We start from the raw sequence: 11,059 nt of genomic DNA on the forward strand, positions 1-11,059 counted from the left end.
GTCTATGGGGTGCCCCCTGCCCCCGTATATAAAGGAGCAAGGGGAGGGGTTCGGCCGGCCAAGGGAGAGGGGCGCAGGAGGAGTCCTACTCCTACAGGGAGTAGGACTCCCCCCCAATCCTATTCCTAATAGGAATCCTCAAGGGGGAAAGAGAGAAGGGGTGGCCGGCCACCTTCCCTAGTCCTATTAGGACTAGGGAAAGGGGGGACGTGCGCAGCCCTATATGGCAGCCCCTTTCACTTTTCCACTAAGGCCCAATAGGCCCATTTGCCTCCCGGGGGGTTCCGGTAACCCTCCCGGTATTCCGGTAAAATCTCGATTTCACCCGGAACACTTCTGATGTCCAAACATAGCCTTCCAATATATCAATCTTTACGTCTCGACCATTTCGAGACTCCTCGTCATGTCCGTGATCACATCCGGGACTCCGAACAACCTTCGGTACATCAAAATGCATAAACTCATAATAACTGTCATCGTAATGTTAAGCGTGCGGACCCTACGGTTCGAGAACAATGTAGACATGACCGAGACACATCTCCGGTCAATAACCAATAGCGGGACCTGGATGCCCATATTGGCTCCTACATATTCTACGAAGATCTTTATCGGTCAGACCGCATAACAACATACGTTGTTCCCTTTGTCATCGGTATGTTACTTGCCTGAGATTCGATCGTCGGTATCCAATACCTAGCTCAATCTCGTTACTGGCAAGTCTCTTTACTCGTTCCGTAATACATCATCTCATAACTAACATCTTAGTTATTATGCTTGCAAGGCTTATGTGATGTGTATTACCGAGAGGGCCCAGAGATACCTCTCCGACAATCGGAGTGACAAACCCTAATCTCGAAATACGCCAACCCAACATCTACCATTGGAGACACCTGTAGTACTCCTTTATAATCACCCAGTTACGTTCTGACGTTTGGTAGTACCCAAAGTGTTCCTCCGGTAAACGGGAGTTGCATAATCTCATAGTTATAGGAACATGTATAAGTCATGAAGAAAGCAATAGCAACATACTAAACGATCGGGTGCTAAGCTAATGGAATGGGTCATGTCAATCAGATCATTCAACTAATGATGTGACCTCGTTAATCAAATAACAACTCTTTGTTCATGGTTAGGAAACATAACCATCTTTGATTAACGAGCTAGTCTAGTAGAGGCATACTAGTGACACTCTGTTTTGTCTATGTATTCACACATGTATTATGTTTCCGGTTAATACAATTCTAGCATGAATAATAAACATTTATCATGATATAAGGAAATAAATAATAACTTTATTATTGCCTCTAGGGCATATTTCCTTCACGCTGCAACTTCTTCTTGTCCAAATCACTTGCGCAGTTTCTCTTTGCATCGGCAATGGCCCGACCTAGATCATCAACGGGCTCATCTGATGCCTCTTCTTCAGCTTCTTCCCGCATTGCCGGCTCAGCTTCTTCCCGCATTACCGGCTCAGCTTCTTCCCCCATTGTTGTATCATCGTATTCAGGGAACCCATGGCCAGAATAGCTGTCGTCGTCCTCTTCTTCTTCATTGTCTTCCATCATAACCCCTCTTTCTCCGTGCTTGGTCCAAACATTATAATGGGGCATGAAACCGGACTTAAACAGGTGGACGTGAATGGTTCTTGACGTAGAGTAATTGTGACCATTCTTACAGCGAGCACATGGACAAGGCATAAAACCATCCGCCCGCTTGTTTGCCTCAGCCGCAAGCAGAAAAGTATGCACGCCATTAATGAACTCGAAAGAGCATCGGTCATCGTACATCCATTGCCGGCTCATCTTCATTACACAACACCGAATAGACCAAATTAATACAAGTTCATACAATTAATACAAGTTCATACATAAAGTTCATACAACACTTAAATCCAACGAACAAATAACTCTCTAGCTAAAGCATTTAAATGCAACAACAAATATGATCAAGATCGCAACTAAGGTAACAATGGATCCAACAGCATAATGATACCAAGCCTCACTATCGATGGCATATTTTCTAATCTTTCTAATCTTCAAGCGCATTTTCTCCATCTTGATCTTGTGATCATCGACGACATCGGCAACATGCAACTCCAATTCCATCTTCTCCCCCTCAATTCTTTTCAATTTTTCTTTCAAGTACTCGTTTTCTCTTTCAACTAAATTTAACCTCTCGGCAATAGGGTCGGTTGGAATTTCCGGTTCACATACCTCCTAGAAAAAATTTCTATGTCAACTTGATGGGCATAATTTGTCATAAACACGAAATGCAACTAGTTTTAAAAGAGAATATACATACCACATCCGAATCATAACAAGGACTAGGGCCGACGGGGACGGATATCAAAACCATGGCACTATATGTATAACAAACAACGTATATACGAGTAACTATATATCCAAATCACACAAACATCAATTTTTATATAAAATTTCATGAACAAGAGGCTCACCACAAGGTGGTGCCGGCAACGGGACGGTGCGGGCGATCGACGGTGGCTACGATGGAGATTTAGAAGGCACTAAGTAAACCACACCTACATATGCAAACTAAGTGTTATTTTTGACCTCAAATTGCATATAAATCAAATACTAGCACATATATATATATCCTCCCAAATTAATCACTATATAAACCAATGCAAGAGCTAATCTAGCAATGAGAGATGAAAGGACAAAGTTGCTAACCTTTGTGATCATTTGAATGGATGAGGGCCTTCAAATCTTGACAAATTTTGGGCAAATTTTGTGATGAACTCGAGAGGAAGAAGGGAAGAACAGAGGAGAGGGAGAGGGGAAAGGGGGAAGAACAGAGTGCTGGTGGACGAAGGGTTTATATAGGACGACCTTTAGTACCGGTTCGTGCCAAGAACCGGTACTAAAGGGGCTGGAGGGGCCCCATTCTGACAACATCCTGCCACCATTCTCATTAGTACCGGTTCGTGGCACGAACCGGTGCTAAAGGTTAGCCACGAACCGGTACTAATGATGGAGGCCCGGCTAGCCGTTGGAACCGGCACTAATGTATACATTAGTGCCGGCTCAAATACAAACCGGCACTAATGTGCTTCACGTTTGACCCTTTTTCTACTAGTGATGTTATTTTGCCATGTCTTTTTGTAGTACTACATGGCAACTGCCTAGTGTTTAGTAGATGTCAACTCCTAAAGATACCACCGCGCCCACACACCCGTCTCCTCTCCCACACCCAAAGCTGTCAGTTGCCATGTGTTTCGCAGGGTACATGGCAACTGCTAGCACTTGACCTGAGATGGCAATTGCAGTTGAGCAACCATGGCAACTGTAGTTGTCCGGCATGGCAACTGTAGTTCAGCAACATGACAACTGCAGTTAAACGAACATGGAAGAGGGTCCGGACAATGGCAACTGCGAGGAGACATGATGACTGTCACGCGGGGCGTGCGGGACCATGAGGTAGGAGGCCTAACGTACGAGCGTGTGGGCGTTATCTATTTTGCCCACATGTAGGTGTGAGAGGGAACGAGAGGCAAAAAAAAGGCATGTGGGCATTACTTGTTTTGCCCACACATAGGCGTGTGCGCAGGTTCTCTTAGACACCACACAAAACGTGTGGCCAGACCCCTTAACGCCCACACGTGTGGCCGTTATCGGCGTCCGAAAAAAAACATCGGACGCGTCCAAATCTCAGGCCTGCAAAACTACTACATTAAACTAGCTAGTACTTCCTTACTTCTGAAACTTGAAACAAACACAAAAGTCTAGTCTGAACCCTGCTGCAAACCAAATTGTTGTAGCATATACTTATGAAACCTGATCTTAAAGACTGCAGTAAGTAAGGAGAGGCTTTCAGGCTCTCGAGTCACCCCAAGCAACAGCAGCAACATCAGCAGCACATGCATACACTGCCTTAGCTAAGCTCTGCTGCACACTGCAACAAATTCCCTACTCTTGAAACAATATATCCATACTGGAAAACAAGTGCACCTGGTTAGCTGGGTTGCAGTCTGGAACAAGTAATTATAATTACTCTTCTAATTTATTTAGTAAAACCTGTTCATCTACAAACCTCACAAGGCAACTATCAATTAGTACTAATAACTAAAATTTAGTCTGATCCCTGTGGACTAACTAAACTGTTTCCTGAAGACGAAGCTGGAAACTGAACTGTTTTCTTAGTTGTCAAGCCTTTTTTGCTGAAATGAAACACTAACCCAGGCTATCAATTAATTACTCGTATCAATGATTATATCCATCATCATGGGATTGAAGGGATGAACCATGCCAGAGGCGGCCAGCTCCTGTGCCGCCCGAGGCCCTCGACCTTCTCCGCTCTGCCGTCCTTGAGGCTGAACACCCCGGCTCCGTTGTCTTCATCGTCCTTGCACGGTCCCTGATCGTTCTCTGTGTAGTAGATGCAGCCGGCCCTGAGCTCCGGGTGCTCCCTCGTCGACATGCACAGCGAACTGTTCACCCCCACGAACAGTGCGGCGTCCCCGATATCGTCCGTTTCCCTCCACTGTTCGCCGTCAAGGACCTGCACCTTGAAGGAGCACGTCCTTCGAGGGCGGGAGTACTTATCCGTGGTCTCCTCCTTGGACTCCTTGAGCACCACCATCTGCCGGCCGCCCGGCGACGCCACGAGGTACTTGCGGTGGCAGACTGACGAATCTCCTTCCGCATCGGGCAGCCTTGGCGCGATCACCACGCTCATGAACACGCCGCCGGCATTGCCATCCTGCTCCCACGCCTGCACGGCGCCGGTGTAGGTGATGGAGTGGAACTTGCCGTTGTAGTGGACAGCGTCCTCCACACCATCACGCGAGGGAGCCAGCCTCCACCCGCCGCCCTCCGCCGTGGCGAAGGCCGGGACGCCGAATCGCGGTCCCGTGATCAGCATGGCGGCGGCGGGGCCCGGTGATGGCGAGTCGCAGTCGGAGAGGACGACCTTGCGATATAAGAAGCGACGCATCAGCTCGGCACCCATCGTGAACGTACCCTGCGGCGGGCAGTCGCCGCCGACGTGGTACGGGGACCCCTGAGGAAGTCTTTCGGCTGGAGCATCATGAAGCTGAAGCCGCCCCACTTCTCCAGGAGGCCCAGGATGGTGGTGATGGCCGGGAGCGCACGCTGCTCTCCGGTGACCGGGTTGGCGAGGCGGATCGGATCCGGGCCCGGTCGTCGGCGGTGACGAGCCAGGCGCCGGAGGAGGAGGAGGAGGAGGAGCCTAGGACGACGTGGCCGCGTAACGCGGGCTCCGGGGCGCGTAGGGTGGTGGCAATGCGATCGGAGAGCGAGAAGAGCATCGCGGTCTCCGGGTCGTCGCCGCAGGGCAGGACGAGCCACGGCGCCTCTGGCCTGAACGCGCCGCGCGAGGCCGGGAAGGCGGCGGCGAAGGCGAGGCGGTCGAGAGGGCTCAGACGGGCTTGGATGTTGGCCAGCATGTCCGGCGGGAGGTCGGCGGCGACGGCGATGGCTGCCTTTGCTCGATCTCGCCGCATCGGAAGGATCGATTAGGGATTGGGAGGAGGATGGTCTGCGTCGTCGGACCTCGCTTTTGTTTTTTTTATGACAAATCCCTCCGTTCCGACTAAGATTTCCTCCAGCATTAGGTCAAAAAAAAGGATTTTCTCCAGCAATTTTTTTTTAAGATTTTCCGCAGCATCCAGAAAAAGGAAGTTTTTTTTAAGCATACGATGTTGCTGTAATCAATCATTTCCAAAGTTGCCAAGGTCTCAGAGAACTAAATTTGCCATCTCACCCAAATTTTCCATGTCTTTCAGAGAACTAAATCCCTATGAAAAAACTACTAAATTTGCCATGTTCCCAGACTTGGAAGTATGGTTTCTAATTCGTGGCAACAATGTGTAAAAAATGGATTCATGTTTAGAAATCATTATAATCATGTTTTTCTAGTCATGGCATACTTAAAAATATTTCTATATTTTCGCATGGGAAGTTCATAACAACTTTTTTCTTCCAAACATGAAAAGTTTAGGTCTTTTTGCAACACTCCGATGGCAAGCTTTAGGAATTTGCGGTTTCTGCTTGTGCTTTATTTCCTTGTTGCTTTCCCCTTTCTCCCTGGCTCTTGGCTTGTAAGAAGACACGTGTCACTGTCTCGGCTTTTTCCCTCAAATACAAATGACGCACGCCTTTGGTTTGGTGTGTATCCGAGAAAAATAGTATTAGCTACTGTGTACAATATAACATGCAGGCAGACGGTTTCAAGTTTCAGAAGTGCGGAAATGTTAGCTAGTTTGGGGTACCATATTACAGATGGTTTCCCTGACCTAATCTACTTACTATGCAAGCTTTTTAAGACACATTGGGGATCAGAAGTAAGCCGATTACACTTTAATTTTTTGTTTGTTTCAAACTTCAACCAAGTTGAGTGGTCAAGATTCACAAGTCGAGAAGTGTTGTAGCCTAAATTTTTCAGGAGCTTGTAAGGCTCACATTTTGCCATGCCATGCATGATGAGAACACAGCGTTCCCCCCTCCCCCCGCCCCCCCTGCATGTGGTGATCAGGGATTAGTTGCTCTTTGGACAATCAGGATGTTGTTGGAATTGAATGGTGCAACTAGAAGTGATTGATTCATCAGTTTTTTCATAGGGATATTATGATTCATCAGAGTTGGTGGTGTGCCTGCGGTTGCAAATTCATACATTCTGTGCTCGCACATACATACCTGTGAATCCGGAGGGAGAGATGTCTCAAGATTTACAAACTGCAAACGCAGATCATCAGTAGCAGAGCTCAATGAGCACATGCCGCACGTCGCTCAAGATGGCAATGGGTCCTGAAACTCGCCCTGTGGGTTTTTACCCTATTTGGGGACACGGATAGGCGTCTTTCTATCCCCGTAGGGTTGCTGGTGGGTACATTATAAAACCCACCATGTTTCACGGATTTAAACCGTTTCAGTAGTACCCGAACTCGAAACCCGACAATACTGTCAAAATACATTTTTTTAGGATGCCATTGATTAATCTTGAATCAAGCGGCCCAAAGAAAGAGCGCCAGAGCGCAAAATCTGATGGGTTTCGTCTCCGTTGCCATCTTGACACGCTGCCACTGCCGAATATGAACCACACATCCACATCAACCGTCTCTTAGAGTCGAACTGGCCAAGCAATGGTGATTTTTTAAATCAGATTCTTCGGAATTTCTGCGAGCAAAATCAAGCCCGACCTGTCCACCGCCAAAGCTTGATTAAGAATGTCACGCAGACCTAAAGCCCGCCAAACTTCCCAAGCTCGGCTGCAGGTGAACATCAAATGGCGAATATCTTCAGCACCTTGCTTGCATAAGGGGCATTGCGGCAAGACTTTAATATCCCTTTTCTGAAAGAAAAAAAAATCCCTAGCTGCCAAATACATGCAGCTCTTCTCTATTGTTATATACTGTATTTGTTACATGAAGTCAAATAATTTAACGTCTCCCTCGAAGAATTTAAAACCAAGCCTACAATGGGCACCTTTTGCTGTGTTGTAATTTGATGGCAAAAGGAAGCATCTAAAATTGCTTTCTAAGCACTTCAGCAAAAAACATAGGATGCCGATAACTGCCACACGTGTGGACGTTAAAGAATCTGCTCACACGTTCTGTGTGATGCCTAGGGTGTGTTTGGTTGAGGAACCAACTGTCACGGAATGGAATGGTTCCATTCCAGAGGAATGGGTCGGTTCCGTTCCTGTGTTTAGTAGGTGCAAAAAAGTAGAACGGGTTGGTTCCGTTCCAGTGTTTGGTTTGAAAGAATGGAATGAAAAATTGAATAACAGAAATTCAAAAATTCGGCAGCATTTCATTTGTATTTCCAAGAAAAACAACACAATAATATATATTGACATAGAACACAATTATCAGCAATAATATCATAAGGTAGAATCAGGTACCAAGTTCATTTGGCACATCCAAAAGCATCACAAGCACATGATTTAAACATATATAAGATACAATCTGCCCAGCCATCAAAATGTTACAATAAAATGGATGATATTATCACAAATATATTGTTTGACATAATAAATACCACAACTTGTCCAGCCATCAAATAAATACAAAGATAGTTCCTTAAACATTACAAATACATAGTGCGGTGCACTCCTAAATTTGCATACATGAGTTGCCTATCTTTCCACATTTGGGCGGCAATTTGTAGCCTATGGTCTACCAAGGCCCTATTGTCACTTAATTGTTGCCTTGATGTTCGAATTGGTTGGGTGGTCCATGTCACTTCCGGTATAATGAATTCATCGATCCCTTGTGATAGTGCATAATTATGAAGAACACAACAAGCTATAACAATGTCGACTTGGACCGGGAAAGTGAAGAACGGTTTGGCATCATCTAAAATTTTGAAACGCCTCTTGAGAGATCCAAAAGCCCTCTCTACCGTCACCCGTAGAGATGAGTGCCTAAGGTTGAATAGCTCCTTATCATTTTGGACCGGATTGTTGCCCCACTCATTCAAATGGTACCTCACGCCACTGATTCGATCTCTTTCATGCATTGGGCCATAGGTAATACGTGGTCTCCTCTTCCTTATTATAGCCCGAACAATGACTGCAATTGCAGCTAATGCAACAAAAACAGCTGCTCCCCTAGCCATCCTTTTTCTTTTGCTCATCTTGACCATCTACAATGATACATACTATCAATAATATGGCTACCAATTACTTATAACCATGGATCTGACAACAATATATGGAAGAAATTGGGGAAGAACATTGCACACACAGAAACATAAATCTGTCCTAAGCATCAACATGTATATACAGAGAAGGGAATGGAACTGTACCTTGCCTATGTTGCTAGCCGCCCTGCTGGTTCGTCGGTGCAGCCTGCTAGGTCGTCGCCGTGCTGGTTCGTCGGTGCAGCCTACTAGGTCGCCGCCCTGCTAGTTCGTCGCTGCTGCCTGCTAGGTCACCGCCGCCGCCGCCGCCTGCTAGGTCGTCGTCGCCGCCGCCTGCTAGGTCGCCGCTGCTGCTAGGTCGCGGCCAAGCCCGGGATGCGCGCCATCGGAGGGGGGAGATGACGGGGAGGAGAGCGAAGCCGGCGCCGGAGAGGTGAGTGAGGGGCGGCGCTGAGAGAGGAGCGGAGGCGTGGCAGATCGAGAGGGAGGAAGAGATGCGGGAGGGTGGCGGCGCTGGGAAGGAGAGAGGGGAGAGGATAGGGCTCGGGTGCGAGGGGAATGAGGCGCATTCCTTGTCGTCCGCTTGAATCGGAGGTATGCGTCGGTTCCGCATATAGACCGAATATTCCCTTTTCTGGGACTGGTGGGTTCTGGTTCTATCTACTGACCGAACGTGAGAATTGGCTCTCGGGACGGGATGGACCCATGCCATTCCATCTGGTGACAGCAACCGAACACACCCAGAGGACCAGTCCACACGTCTGTGTGTGGGCAAAACAACTAGCGCTCACACGTCTTTTTTTCCCTCCCGGTCCCACTTACACGCGTGCGTGTGGGCGAAATAGATAACGCCCACACGCCCGGTACGTCAGGCCTCGTACCTTATGGTCCCGCACGCCCCACATGACACTTAACTGCGCGCCCCGCAGTTGCCATGGGCCGGACCCTCGTCCATGTTCGTTTAAGTGCAGTTGCCATGTCGCTGAACTACAGTTGCCATGTCGGACAACTACAGTTTCCATGTTTGCTCAACTGCAGTTGCCATCTCAGGTCAAAGTTCCAGATTGCCATTTTTTGGACAACTACAGCTGTTGCCATGTGTGGTTGGTCTACTGCAGTTGCCATGATTTCAAAATTTTAGGAGTTGCCACCTACTAACACTAGGCAGTTGCCATGTAGCGCTACAAGAAAAGGCATGGCAAAAAACATGTTCGGGTAAAAGAGAGAGTTGCCATGTGCTCACAAGCACGCTAGGGCAGTTGCCATTTAAAAAGAAAGAGTTGCCATCTGCTTACGTGCACGCTAGGGCAGTTTGCCATGTATCATGCAAAACATATAGCAACTGACATATTCGGGTAAAAAAAAGAGAGAGTTGCCATCTGCTTGCAATCACACTAGGACAGTTGCCGTGTACACTGCAAAACGCATGGCAACTGGCAGCTTGGGTGTGGGAGAGGAGGCGGGCGTGTGGGCGAGATGGCAAACGCCCACACACCAGACCTTGTGCGTGACTGAAAACTGGTGTGTGGGCGAACTGCTAAATGCTCACACACCGGCCCCTCCGTGTGGTAAAACGGATGTGTGGGCGACCTCTCTTACACATCACACACGCGAGTTGTCCTACATGACATACAAAATCAGCTAATTCGTGCCAAGATTCGTGCAGAAGTTACTGGACGGTGATGGAGGCGTGTGGGTGAGTTAGCTAACACCCACACGTGTGGGCGTTAACATTTCCGAAAATATATGCCGTGTATAGATTCGCAAAAAAACATATGTAGTGTATAATGCGCATAAACTATTTAATTTTAACTTCAACCTTGCAATTTAACCCACCCAACAAGCAAGGGAATCAATCATGATATCGACCTATCGTGAAATGCACGGCGTGAACCACTCCAACCAGCTGTGGTCCGTCCAGAGGCCATCGACCTCCACCACCGTGCCACCCTTGAGGCTCAACACCACGACGCCTCCGTGGGCGGCATAGTAGACGCAGCCGGCCCTGAGCTCCGGGTGCTCCCTCGTCGACACACACAATGAACCCTTCGTCCTGACGAGCAGCGCGGCGTCGCCAATGTCGTCCGTCTCCATCCACTCCTTGGCGCCCACGCCGAGGACCTGCACCTTGAAGGACAATGGTGTCCGCCAACCCGTGGTCTCCTTGGTCTTTGAGCACGACCATCAGCCGTCGGCCCGGCGTCACCACGAGGTACTTGCAGTTGTCTGTGTCGGCCGGCGCCAGCCGAAGCGCTGGCTCGACCACCGTGCTCGTGAACATGGTGTCGGCATCCTGCTGCCGCCACTCCTCCATCTTGCCCGAGCATGTGATCGAGTAGAACGTGCCCTCATGGTGGACAGCATCCTCGACACCGTTAGGCGAGGGCCCCAGACTCCACGGGTCGGCTTTCGGCGAGGCGACGGGCTCGACACCGTCG

The sequence above is a fragment of the Triticum aestivum genome, chromosome 2A (assembly GCF_018294505.1).
Source record: "Triticum aestivum cultivar Chinese Spring chromosome 2A, IWGSC CS RefSeq v2.1, whole genome shotgun sequence".
In the NCBI taxonomy this organism is placed as follows: domain Eukaryota; kingdom Viridiplantae; phylum Streptophyta; class Magnoliopsida; order Poales; family Poaceae; genus Triticum; species Triticum aestivum.